The sequence below is a fragment of the Cydia fagiglandana genome, chromosome 3 (assembly GCF_963556715.1).
Source record: "Cydia fagiglandana chromosome 3, ilCydFagi1.1, whole genome shotgun sequence".
Classification (NCBI taxonomy): domain Eukaryota; kingdom Metazoa; phylum Arthropoda; class Insecta; order Lepidoptera; family Tortricidae; genus Cydia; species Cydia fagiglandana.
Window position 1 is genome coordinate 16,107,063 of NC_085934.1, and position 14,906 is coordinate 16,121,968.

Genomic DNA, 14,906 nt, shown 5'->3' on the forward strand with positions numbered 1-14,906 from the left:
CTAAATATATACACATGTAATTAAAATTATTATATTTTATTAATTTATTATATCTTGAGTATATGCTGTGTAACTAATTTGAATAATAAAATAAAATATTATAACCTATTTGAAAATCTATGGTATTACCATCAGCGCTGCACTTTCTTGGTTCAGCGATGTTCACATGTAAGATTATAGGTTACAGGTTGCACGGCGACTGCCTCGCGACTGCAGCAGTGTTACTGATGCAATTGCAACACAATGTTACCGCTGCACCGTTGATGCGGTTGCAGGCAATGTTACTGAAAACTTTCTTGATAATTAAATGTAGCGATGGATTGAACAAACTAATCGTGATAGGAGCCCCAATTTTCGTTTAGATACTTTAGATTAGCTTAGAATCTACCATCAAGTGATCTATCAGCTTTATTATGCATAAAACCACACGCAGCACCATAATGACTCGTAAAATGTATCCGTTGTAAATATGTAAATGTTTAGTTTTAACGCAAATGATGTTCGTAGACATTATTATACAAGCGGCGTATAGACGTACAAACACTGATCACCTCGAATAGTCGAACGTGAAGACGTTGATGAATTTATGTGACAACTTTAGTGTGCCCATTAGAATTTTGGGCAATGATTTAGTGACGAAAAATTTGCATTTTACTAGATTAACCAAATTAATCGAGAGAATACTGAAGTACAGCTTCTCCATACCAACATAGTCCCTATTTTTCTCTCTTGATGTCGTTATGGAAATTATGTTTACATAAGTTGATGTATTGGTACTTATTATTAACTAGAGTTAGACCGAGAAAAGTCTGCAGCGATTTTGATAGCCCATGCAATTCAAGTGTCGTTTTAAACTTCAAACTTCGATGAAATTATGACGTATAAAATAACACTTGCCCTGCGTTGGCTATCAAACTCGCTGCAGACTTTTCCTATGCCCCTTCGTTTGATTCATTTATTTCGACTTTATATTAACATAAGAGTTAGGAGGGGAAAAAAATTGGAAGCTCCTTCCTATAATCCCTAATACTAATCCACGGAATAGCCCCTATTGACGGATTTATAACCCCATTGACCTTACTCAAATAACTAATTCCACGGAGATGAAGTCGCGGGCAAAAGCTAGTAGTATCATATTCTTACAGTCTGAATATGCTTCTTGTTCAGTACATGTACAAAGTTACAAACTACACAGTTTCCCACCACGAATAATAACCGTGCTTTCAATTTTACTCCATTGCTTTATAGTTGTGTTTGCTCAGAGCAAAAAAAGGTCAACCACGGCGTTGCATGAACAAGAGATTTCCTTTAGCAGGATTGGTCCTTAGGACCCAAGGGTGGATTTAAGAAGTGGAGCCACCCAGATTTTTGATGCAGGTGGGGGGTGGGGGGGTTTTAAGCGTCTGCGACTTTTGAGGTTAATAATTCTTTAAGTTTAGGTTCTAAGTTTAGTATCATTTTCAACTAAATCAAAGATGTAGACATAGATTTCATCGAAATCGGTTCAGCGTTTATTGATTTCCCATACAATCCTACACCTTATCTTTCATTTTTAAGGTACTTTTTTTGAAATAAAAACTATCCTATGCACTTCCCTGGGACTCACTATCTCTATACCAAATTTTATCTAAATCGGTTCAGCGGTTATTGAATCCCCAAACAAATTTCCTCCTCCCTTTTCACACCCTTAAGGGATGATTATTGAGATTAAAAGTATGCTATGTTATTCCTTGGTACTCAAACTATCTATGTACCAAATTTTAACTAAATTGGTTCAGCAGTTTAACGTGAAGAGGAATTTAAAAAAAGTATTTTTTTCATCTTTTATGTGTTTTTACTTCGGAATGGTGTCATTAGGATATCAGAAATGAATTCGGCACCCCCGATTTATACGGAAACGATACCAAACTTGACCTAGTAGCTTAAATGATACAGATATCAAGATCAAGTTGAGAGCCCCCCCCCCCCTAAAAATTTAAATCAAAAATCTCGGTGGCTCCACTTCTTGAATACATCCCTGGGTCCTAAGGACCAGTCCTGCCAAAGGAAATCTCTGCCGTATGTTAGGCCCAGCGCCATCCGCTATTAACTTTTGATGCGACAGTGTCGACTAGAAACTAATTAACTCGCGTTAATTAATTCGCGTTCGCGTTGGTTGATTGACGGACAGTCAGCGCGCGGGATTGGTAAACGCATCGGTAATCCAAATATGTGGATTTGAGTCCCATTGGCCAGAGTTGATCATCGTTGATTTTTTCATGGCAGATTAGTTGTCAAGCGGACCCCAGGCTCCTATGTGAGCCGTGGCAAAATGCCGGGATAACGCGAAGAAGAAGAAGAAGAAGAGATTAACATCTGCATATACAATTTAATGGTTGTAGGTAATAATGTGGCACGTCCCACAATAAGAAATGGGAAATATACCTATATGTTAACATTAAAAAAAATATTTACATGATTATTTATTGTACCGTACCCGATGGATGACAAACTAATGGTAACATTCCATTTCTAACCGCAGCTGCACTACCGGTACTGAACGCATCGCTGTCATTGTCAATTTCCATAGTAAAATTAACAGTAGTGCAGCTGTCGTTGGAAATGGACGGTCACCTTAAGCCTACTCTGTCTGTCAGTGAGCTGTATCTCGTTCATTTTCTGATGCTGTTCATATTCCAATCCTATACGATTTAAATAATAATTAACAAAGTCACTTCCAGTATTCTAAGTGCAGAGAGCCGAAGTTAACTCATTGACATGAGGTACTCGCGTCAGCGCTGTCACTGCGCGGTTTTATTGACTCCGTAAAGTATGCGCAAGAGAGGAATACAGAGAACCTGGACTTTATCTACAAAGGTGTACGATGTCGAGACCCTCGGGCCCCACAGCGAGTTCATGCGGAAAACACAGTCGTGTACTTTATGATAATATAAGCAATATATTTCATACATTATATACCTACCAGTGCAGCAAAATGTCAACTTGCTAGGAATCAGTAGCAAGCTAGCAAGGCGTTCGTGAATATAACTCAACCCTAACATAATCTTGCATAAGATTATGTTTGATTAAAAACCCAATTTTGAAATGTTTTAAAATTAAATAATGAATGGAAAAATTAACCGCTTCGGGCAAGGGGTAGGGGATCGGGTACCGGTATTTTTTGTATGGGAACGAAAACGGTTGGGCAATCTAATAATACAAAGTCGTTACCTAAAAACACAACTGAGTCCCACAATTTGAAATTGTGTAAAATAATTCGAAATATATGGTTATTGCGAAGTTTTTGCAAAAAACCGATTCCGATCCCTGAGGGGTAGAATATTCTTACGGTAGATGTACGATATGCACCTCTTAACTTAAAATTTCTACTTATTTATTTACACGCTTTAGAAGAGAGGCGAGTACAAAGAGGTATGAATGGTAAAATTCGCAAGTAAGCTTTGGTCTTCGGTAGCTCAGGTTCTAACGGCGTTTGCAGGCTTCGGTGTTTCGAAAGGCCTCGAGTTTACATTTTACCCGAAGCGGTAATTTTTTCCATTTTCCTTTTAATTTAATAATTTGTAATATAGTTCGCAGACTTGTCTGCTGCGGGACAGTATTCGTTAAGACCCGATTTACTAGATATCTAGTAAACCGGGTGTACCTATTATTGTACTAACAACCCAGACAGAGAGAGGGTAACATATGTGTATACATATTACTTAGAACACAACGCAAAAAAGAGTGGTCTTCATAATAGTGAGTAATTTACCTAATCTCTGGGAATTTTATTTTGTCATAACTGCAATTTAGCTAGGTATAGAAAACGGTATCTACTTAAGTTTTGCTAGTAGTTACATACTCATAAATATTTTGTACATGTTTTCCATTGTTTGCGTTAGGCATGGTTTACAAAATCGGGATTGCCAAAAAGTAAGCCTACACAATACATACACATCCATTATTATTCAAACAGCTCAGCGAATACGTCAGATCATAAAAATGTGTTTACAAGGTGTATGAATGGCAAAAACAATAAAATGTACGTTTTGCAGGCGACGCGGCGACCGGCGCGGGCGCCGCGGCGTCAGTGCGTAAATCAATTCGCTCAAGCATTTTAATTGCTTCTTCGGTTTCAGCGTGGTTTCGCACCTACACGACAGTTGATAACGAGGCTATCGCACACCGTTAAGTGCAGCATTAATTATCACTAATAAACATCGCTGCTGGAGTGATTCTGTCTATGATATGTAGGTAAGTACCTACATATTTCCAAAATCAACGATTTCTGGATTTATATAAAGATCATAGTATCAAGTTAATTATCCAAGTTTATATGTACCTACCTATGTATAATTAGATAAGTAGGGGAGTAAACTTTATTTTCAATATAAGTAACTTATTTAACTAATTAATTTTATTGAGTTTTATTAAGGAAATGGTTACGTACGTTTAGCATGGCCACTCCTAAGCATTTCGTGCGTCGGAAAACGCTGTAATTATCAATAGGTTAGGTTCTTATAAATAAATTAGTTTAATACTATTTCAAATGCTCATTATTTGAAATAGGCCCCGTTGCTTTAACATTCTACAGAAATGGTACTTTATATGTCCATTGACAAACTAAAAGAGAATAAACATACATATCCGGCCAATGCATACGTGTGAACTGCAATCAGTTCGGGCAGCGAGCCAAAATAAACGTTACCAAATTATTTACAATTTATCTCTAATAGCCGGCATCGTGGGTGGCCCGCCGCGAGCGCCCGCCTAATTGGATAAATTGCTGACTTAGACTTACGATAAACAGAATTAAACAAATTGTCGATCTTGCAACGTAATAATGGTAAGTGTAACAGCAACTAGTCTGCTGCCAATCGGCCCGTCACTCGTGCGGCTCCAGCTGAAATTAGTGCTTCGAGGAAGGAAATGCGAGCTCTCGTGATTGATGTGATTGCTGTTGTTACGAATAGGCTCACGCAATGCCTTCTTTTTGCGTTGTTTTGAAACGTATAGAGACGTTAGGTATGCTAAATTGTTGACACTTTTAGCAAGTGTCCAACTTTTCATTCTTCCTTGTCGTCAAACTCTTGTCAGAGTGGTCGTGGTCGTCATATCCGGGCCGGGGCAAGCTTCACAATCCGTCGCCATTTCTCCCGTATTGTAGCCCTTCTTGTACATTCATGGAGTCAGGAGTAGTTAATTGGAAGCAGAAGCACTTTTACTAGGTCTGACCAACGCATCGGTGAGCTACCGCGCCTTGTGCCTTCGAAATTTAATAATTATGGTGCGGGAAAACTTACTCACAACTTATTGGTACGATTAGAACAAAGCTTATAAGAAGTCGCAGCGGTACGATACCGATCTGTCTGTGTCAATAGTGACATTTTTTCAACCATAATACGTAGTTACGTATTACACTAACAGATTGGCATCGTATCACTGTGACTATTTATAAGCATTGTTCGAATGAGGTCGATAGGCATTCATAGCAATGTTGCTCATAGGCTATAGGAAAATGCGAGGAGGTAGCAACACAACGAAATAAAAACATAATCAGCTTGTTTTGACGGTCAGAGCATTGTTATACGACCATTGTCCAAAACAATAAGCCTTCTACGAAAGCTTTGTCACATATAATTATACTCAGTAAGTAATCGATACATGTTTAATTAAACTACTTACGGCGCAACTCCATATTGTATTTTTTGACATCGCAAATTTTGTGACATAATGTCGGAGTGATTTTTGACATGCTCTCCAAATATGTACTTACATTAGAACCCGCGTTCGGTGTTAAAGTCCTGGAAAAAAAATAGAAACTAAATATCAAGTGAATAAAACACTTGATCGAATACCACTGCTCGTCCTTTCTTTACCTATGGTAAATCCAGATTCAGTAATCTTACTAATGATTTTACAAAATTTCTATGAAAGCTTGAAAGAAAATAGCTATTTTATTTTAAAACATAATATACCTAATTGACGGACGGACGTTAAACTACAGTCATCCGGTCCAGCGTTCCAAATACAGCGAGGTGTCAAGCAGGTTGACCCGTTATCTCCGAAATTATTTACTAGCACCCTAGAAGAAGTCTTTAAGAACCTAGCAGCCTCATGGCAGGATAGAGAAGTGGTCATCGGCGACAGGAAGCTATCAAACCTCCGCTTCGCCGATGACATCGTTCTCTTTGCCCATTCCGCTGCAGAACTTCAGGTAATGCTCCAAGACCTGAGCAACGCAAGCCTTCAAGTTGGACTTCAAATGAATCGAACCAAGACTCAAGTGATGACCAACAGCAAGAACCGTACGGTTACGTTTGCGGTAGACGGGCAGACTATACACTATGTTGACGAGTATATTTACTTGGGCCAGTTAGTCTCTTTCAGCAACAGGCAAGACAAAGAAATCGAGCGCCGTGTCGAAAACGCCTGGAAGAGCTACTGGTCCATGAAAGAGCTGATGAAGGGTAGCCTTCCATTGTCACTGAAGCGAAAACTCGTCGACATGTGCATCCTGCCCGTCCTAACCTACGGTGCTCAAACATGGTCACTCACAGAGAGTCAGAAGTCCAAGTTGAAGGTTTGCCAACGGGCTATTGAGCGTAGCATCTTAGGTGTGAAGAGGACCGATCGTATCCGGAACACCACGCTGCGCGAAAAAACCCGTATTGCTGACGTCGCAGAGAAGACTGCTAGGCTCAAATGGGACTGGGCCGGTCACGTCTGTCGCATGCATCCAGACAGATGGGCTAGTGTAGCTACCAAGTGGATGCCAGAAGGAGAGCGCGGACGCGGAAGGCCCAGACGGAGATGGCGGGATGACCTAGACACCTTTCTCAGTAACTGGCCAGAGCAGGCGCTATGTCGGGAGTCGTGGAAGACAAGGGGAGAGGCCTTTGCCCAGCAGTGGGACACCTTAATAGGCTAGCAAAAAAAAAAAAAACCTAATTGAATTTTTAGTGTCCCATTGGTGAAAAAAAACTCACGTCTCTATCTCGGCTGCATATTCCCACAATTTGCGGTACAACGCGTATATGTTGTCTTGCAAATAAAATCACTTATATTTATCAAGACCGCACACTCATAGCCTACATCCTAATGAAACGCCTTTACTCCCATCTAGTATGACGTTAATGCTTCATAAATTACGCAAATTGGTGCCATCCATTTGCTTTGCTCATACAGACTGAATAGGTCTGATCACAAACGCAGTTGATTCCTTTAACAAGTATCAATGGGAAAGCGTTGTGACCGTATAATGCCTGCTAGTAGCTACATCTCCTCCGTGGGTGGTCTGACGTCTCTATGCGGCTGTTCGGGCTATGAGCACGCATCTTAATGTCCTTATAATTCACTACATCTGCCACTTTGCCCCACGCCGTAGGGTCGCCATCGTGTGGCGTCAGGAGGTCAGGATATTCCTGATAAGCGTAAAAGTGCGAGGGAAATGAAATCTATTTTAACATACGCATTGGATTCATCCCAGTTGTAAAGTACCTAGTCTCTAACTGTAGGAACCCTAATACATAGGTATGTCTGTCCTACTTGGTAAGACATTTTTTATTTACAAGTCTAGAAAATTTAAAATAGGTAATTTAATTTTAAAATAGGGTCGCTGATCTAAATTGTACAATCATATTATGCTAAAAGTGATACAATAATGTTAATGTAAGTTAAAATATCATGCGGTAAAAAAATTATAAGATGCATTCGGGTTTTTAGTCCAAAAGAAAAATTATAAAAACGTGGGGGATAATTTCGAAAAGGGACTGTTATTACAACTGAATATGAGTGATTTTCAAATGACATTCGGGATTACCCAATTTCGAAGTTACCCGAATACATCTTACTTTGTGAGTTGAACAATAAAAAAAAAAAATTAAGCCTTAAATAAATTACACAGAGAAACCTACCCTAAGATATCTAAAACATCAAGGAGTCATGGCAACCCTACGATATCCATAATGCAAGCTGATATTTACCCTTAATGATAGAGAAACAGTTTTTGTCGTGTACTTAATTAATAGTTAATGCTGGCGATGTCCGTAACGTGGCGATAGTGGATTATTTTAATCAGCGCCTGAGAGGAGCATGTCACGTTGGGAACCGGACGCGAACTGGACAGCCGCATATCATTGAGAGAATTCTAGGAACATGCTCTTAAAGTCATAATAGGACTAATTATATACCTATTATTATTTGACGACCGCTCTGGCCTAGTGGGTAGTGACCCTGCCTGTGAAGCCGATGGTCCCGGGTTCGAATCCCAATAAGGGCATCTATTTGTGTGATGACACGGATAATTGTTCCTGAGTCATGGTTATTTTCTATGTATTTAAGTATTTATACATTATATATAGTACCCACAACACAAGCCTTCTTGAGCTTACTGTGGAACTTAGTCAATCTGTGTAAGAATGTCCTATATTCATTTATTTATTATCGCTACACTTTAATAAAACAAAGTCCGGGGTGCGTCTGTCTGTTTGTATTTTCGCGATAAGCTCAAAAAACGAACGGATTTTCATGCGGCTTTCACCAATCAATAATGTGAAGGGTTGAAGAAGGTTTAGGTGTATAATTTGTTAACCCGCGCGAACCCGGGTTATCCATATAATCTATAAGCTAAAAACGCTAAATCTCGTAAAATTGTATTGAAATGACGGGTGTCATCCTACCCTTCGAGTTTGAAAAATATAAACGTAAATCGTTTTTGGGTAAAAACAATATATGATAATACTATTACATTCTGTGCCCACAGCCCACAGTAGCCGTAGAATGATGTGGAGTGTCGTTAGATAGGATAGGCCTTTCAAAACAAACAGAGGTGTCTTGTAGAACCATTTTATGTTAAAATGTAATTTGTCCAAATAATTAGGAAAAAACATGGAAAAAAGTTAAGTTTATTAAATAACTATTAGCGATTATAATCGGTTAAGCCCTCAAAGCGAAAACAAGTGCGAGGCGGACTCCCCCACCGAGGGTTTCGTACAAATTTAACTTATTTTATTTATATATTTGTTATTTTTTACAAATTTATAGTTTATAGATTTTTATAAAGTAAGACGATACGTATCAATTTTCAACGAGCAGTTTTTTAGTGAATATTTTCTAAAATAATCGCTAGGTAAGAAAAATATGTGTCTACTAACAACAACCAACTTTTGAATAATAGATTTTTGCTTTTATTGATCCATGCCAGTCAGTCAGTCATCATGTACGCTAACAAATGAGATAAAATCATTGCCACCGGCTTCCAAGCTGCCGGGTGAGCTACCCGGCCATTACCTAAAACCCGTGCTCCGTAACAAAGCTCTTATAAATAAAAACATAAACAACCATATGGAGCAATAAATTTGTTTATTGTACAATAAAAATAATGCAGCAAGCGTGTTGGGTGGTCCACAGCACAAAAAGCAGGCAAGGCCCGTCGGTATTCGCCATCTGCCAAAGAAAAGTAACAACAATATTTCGAGTTCATACAGCGATAAGTCCTTTTACTCTCGAGTGTAACATAGACGTGTCCTCGCCCGTGGGGCGCTCTGTCCGCGCCGCGATCAAAATCATCACAAAATATTTTTTTAATTAAACTGTCGCGAGAATGGGTAATTTGTCTGTAGGAAAATAATTTCCGCTGCTCAATGCGGCAAGGGCTTGAATGAGCGTCGCGTATCCATCATCTGTGCGAGCAATTATAGACAGATTAATTGTGAGTTGATACGATAATAATACAGTACCTGCACCACACATTGAAATTATCAGCAAACTCTGAAATCGGGATGCTGAGTAACTACGTAATTGATACTGTTGCAATAAGAAATTGGAGATCTATATGTAATGACTCACGAACTAACTTTTTAGCAGATTATCGTATCACAGACAACGATTTGCAGACTTATCATTTGGTAAACTATTTAAGTTTTCGAACCCCTACTCACTCACTCACTCTTCAACGACGACTTTTCTGCAAATATGAAATTCTACCAAACGTTATACTCTTCTAATATGAGTATAATTATCTGCTATACTATAGGGTAATTCGCCAGTAATTAGTAACTGGCCACCAAATGAATTATATTCACCTATAAACAGAATTCATTTTTGTGTACGGTTTCAATAACTGGCCAGCCTACAATAACTAACCGCCTTATACTAAAATTAATTCTGTTTATAGGTGAATAGAATTCATTTTTAGGTAAGTGCGGCCAGGTACTAAAACCGACCAGTTAATGGCGAATTACCCTACTTGCAAATATTGCAAACTTGTCGACTGAAACCTACTAAAACGTATTGATATTAGCATTTAAATTTATTTTTTTGTCTGTCTTTTGAAACACATGTCATTTTTTTATAAGTTTAGTTTTTTATAACTTTTATTTTGTCCTCAGAGCAACGCGCCTGGCCCAGCGGGCGCGGCGTCAAGTGCGGCTGACAGAACTCGTCGGAACAATCGAGCCATTGTTTTGTTCCGACCACGCATTAATTAAATAATAGTTGTCGTTCCTCTTAATGGCTTAATTTCAAGCTCGCTGCGCCACATGCAGCACTGCGCGGGCGAGCTTTCCGCCCGTTGAACTCTAATGTATGTATACTTGTAAGTACAAAAAAACCGGTCAAGTGCGAGTCGGACTCGCGTACCAAGGGTTCCGTACAATACACAATTTGAAACATGAATGAAATGTCTTTAAAAAACCCGTAGGGGTCGGATAAAAACTCGACTGTAATCAAATCCAACTCACGCTTGACTGCACTTTTCTAATAGGTTTTTCTGTCATCAAGGTAAAGAACTATTTTGTGTATTTTTTTCAACATTTTAGACCCAGTAGTTTCGGAGATACTTAAAGAGGGGGGAATGGTCGACAGATAGACAGACGCACGAGGGATCCTATAAAGGTTCCATATTTCCTATTGAGATACGGAACTCTAAAAACATGTGTACAACGAGTAAATTTACTTAAAATATAGGGCAGTTACAGTAAAAAAATAAGGCTACTGATATATTCCAACGGTTTTGTTTCTTCTCTCTGACTCTGATGACATATTTGTAAATTCAATAGCTTGTATTTTTAAGGGAAACCTGCTTGACTCCTAGTTTGACTAACGCCGAAGAAAAAGTTTGGCCGTAAGTGTGTTGGTGGTTAATTTGTTATTATATTAGTCTGTCTATAATCAACTGTATTAATGTGTCTGTCTGTAGAAAGAAAATAAACCAATTGCAAAAACAATAGGTACGTATTTTATTTATGCTATGTTAAATAAAATTTGTTATAAAGGTATTTTAATTGTAAAATAATAGTTGGATGACCAAATACTACTCAGGATTTTTCTCTTTATTGAAATATACTTTTCCCCTTGTAAATAGGAAACTTACAAGCGGACCCCAGGCTCTCATGAGCCGTGGCGAAATGCCGGGATAACGGGAGGAAGAAGCAAGAAATAGGAAACTTAAATTATCAAAATCCAAAAATCTCCAGGTACTTTCGAGGCTGACTGAACTTCAAAATATCCATACTTAATTGTCGTCGAAGCATGTTCGACAGGCTCATTATCTTTCTCCACTCCTCCTTCCGGAGTCTCGTTTCCTTCCCGAACAAATAAACCAGCCAATTTGTAAATCAAACAGAAGTCGACCTCAATTGCTCGCAAACGCAACCGCAAACGAAATTTAAAATAGAACTAAATTGCATATTTCGAAACAGGACTTCCGAGAAGGGCGCAAAAAGTTAAAAAATCGCCGGAAACGCGTTCCTTCGTAATCGCACGTCTAAATTGTGTGCTAATGTCTCTATAGACGGCAGATTGATGGTGCGATTGGGCACGGCGTTCCGCTTCTCAGTAGCCGCGGTGAGATGAAAGCGCGGCGACAGCGCCTGGCTGCCACGCCTGGCGCCCGGCCTACCAGCTCTGGATTTTGTCTTCATTTAATCCAAAACTAATGCTCCAATTATATACTGGGTTGCACTGGTCAAGATCAGGCTGTGTGGCACAACCAAACACATTTAAACGCGCGATTCGGAAAATGAATTAGAGATGAACTAGATACGATATGTGACGTTCCACGGCAAAAGGTACCTTATGGCGGCTGGCGTTACGTCGCATAGCGCCGCAATAATATTGGAGCGACATTAATAATAGCATAAGCGCCAACCGCCATTACGCACCTTTTGCCGTGGACCGTCACATATCTTTACTATTTCATATCTAGCAAATCGCTAATTCATTTCCCGAATCGCGGCGCCAACCGCCATACGGTAGCTTTTACTTATTTTTACTATTTCATATCTAGTGAATCTCTAATTCATTTTCCGAATCGAGCCGTAAGTCATATCTCTCTCATTAAACGCTTCCGACATATCAACTATTTACTTATGCGGCGAGCAAAGTTTACCAGCGTATTTGATGCTGTTTGAAAACTATTGTTTTATCGTAGTTAGTTGTTATCTACACTAAGAGAAATTAAGACAGGTCACATTGTAAGAGAATACATATTTATATATGTATTTACATTATACTGAGGAAGTGCTGACATGACGTTGCAAGGGCTGATTAAATTATGAGCGCCAATGTACTAGCTGAGGAGGCAACAGAGATAAAAGCTAAGATGAGAGAGAATACATGTTCATTTAAAACTGTGAATGTGATTATGGTCATACCGGTTTCATTTAGAACCAATCTTAATAAAAATGTCTTCATTTACGACGGCGAGTCGTATTAAAAACCGGGCAAGTGCGAGTCGGACTCGCGCACGAAGGGTTCCGTACCATAATGCAAAAAACGCAAAAAAAAACGGTCACCCATCCAAGTACTGAGCCCACCCGACGTTGCTTAACTTCGGTCAAAAATCACGTTTGTTTTATGGGAGCCCCACTTAAATCTTTATTTTATTCTGGTTTTAGTATTTTGTTATAGCGGCAACAGAAATACATCATCTGTAAAAATTTCAACTGTCTAGCTATCACGGTTCGTGAGATACAGCCTGGTGACAGACGGACGGACGGACGGACGGACAGCAGAGTCTTAGTAATAGGGTCCCGTTTTACCCTTTGGGTACGGAACCCTAAAAAAAACGACATTATTATCGTTCGGATTGTTTGTCTAATTAATGGAAATAAAATAAGTCATCACGCAAGAGTTATGGAGTACATTGGGGTGATTCAGAATTCGTTGGTGGTTTACGACCTGCTCACCGGGTTCCTGTTAATGAGAACACGTTCTCGGAAAGCCTGAAAAGGAATCTGGAATAAAATATATTGGAATAATTAGTCGGGTTTGGTTTGATGCGCCATACATATTTGTATCTTGACCGCAAGTGATTTGCCTAACGGGTGTGATAAATATTTTGACAGAGGGAAATATATCTTTGGGTTTTTACGTATACATAGCTAGTAGGTATAGCTACAAATACGCTTACGCATCTCTCTCTTACTGACATGAATATTTTCCAATTTCATAAATTTTCTTACTATCTTAGTTTCGATTGCAATAAAGAAATACCTACTTATTAGAAGATTTTCTTAACCAAGGGGTAATCGGTACATTTCTGCAAATTGTTTTATATTCTGATGAGATATTATAGCTCAAGTCAAGGGTGCTTTCACCCAAAATACTCTACTTTTCATTTCCAATACGAGAAAATATAGGTCCCAACACGTACGTATATTTTCCAAACAGCATGCAGAAGTAATAAACTTTAATTTTGTACTTATAGTATTTCTTTAGGTTATTTTGACGGAACAATTAAGGTAAAAGGATCGTTAATTATTATGGAATCGTGAGCTAATCAGAATGGAAACTAATACGATGAATACGTTTTGAACCGAATATTCATTGCTAATCGTAAAAAATGTACTTGGAAAGTAAAACTCCTTAGGGTCGAAACGTATCTCGAAGCTGCAGAGAAAAGGTATCCCCTGCATGCTAAGCTAACAGTATTGCTGACTGATGTACGTATTGTACGTATCACTTTTAACCCGCTTAATTAATAAACAATGAAAAAATGCATTACCGACTAGGATAGCCGTTAAATAATTCAGCATTTCATCATTTCTCTTACCTTATTCAGATTAAGTAACAATAATTCAGATAAATACGAGTAGGTACGTACCAAGCAACGTATTAAAATAGCCCCAAACAAAAGTCAACTGAGTCAACAATGACCTATAGAGTTTTGATGATGGTTATTAGCGAGCAACATTGTGCAATGATCAGCGGTGCCATTCATTGCCGATCAAAGTGATCGAGCGGCGCGGAGCGCGCAGGGCTGCAAAATTCGGCAGCGCTCGCGCACGCGCGCCCACCAGGTGTTCCGCAACTGCGGTTTGCTTTTCAAAATATAAGTTAATATTTCTATTTAATAGTACTTAATGCAATATTTAACTACCTATCTAGGTAATTGAGTTGACCCTTTCATCTAAAAATCTTGAGAAAAAAACTATTATTGACCGAGCGAGTGCGTAGTGCGAGGGAAATTCTTCATTTCGGCTTTGACGTAAAAGCTTTTTTGTAAGTCCGGTTCTCTCCTCTACATGTCGAATTTCCCCACTTCCAATTCTCGTGAAAATTGGTGAGCATTTTCAATAATTATACCTATGGATTTTTTTCGTTTATCCAGTTAGTGGCATCTTCTGAACATGACGGGTCTAAGGGAGATCGCGTAGTTTAATTAGTTTTTAATATTATACGGGTTACGGCAACTTCAAAAGTTTATTCCCAATGGCGGTCTAAAAAAGGTAGTGAAGTCATCACAGAATAAGATAAGCAAGTAGGTAATCCACCTTTCCCAAACCTATCTGACAGATAAGCTACATATTGGAATAAGAAACATCTACCTACTTATAACATTTCGTTAGGTTACCTATATTTCAATGCATATCATTACAAGGGAGAGGGACTGATGACGACGGTCAGCCTCTCAGCCAGATTAA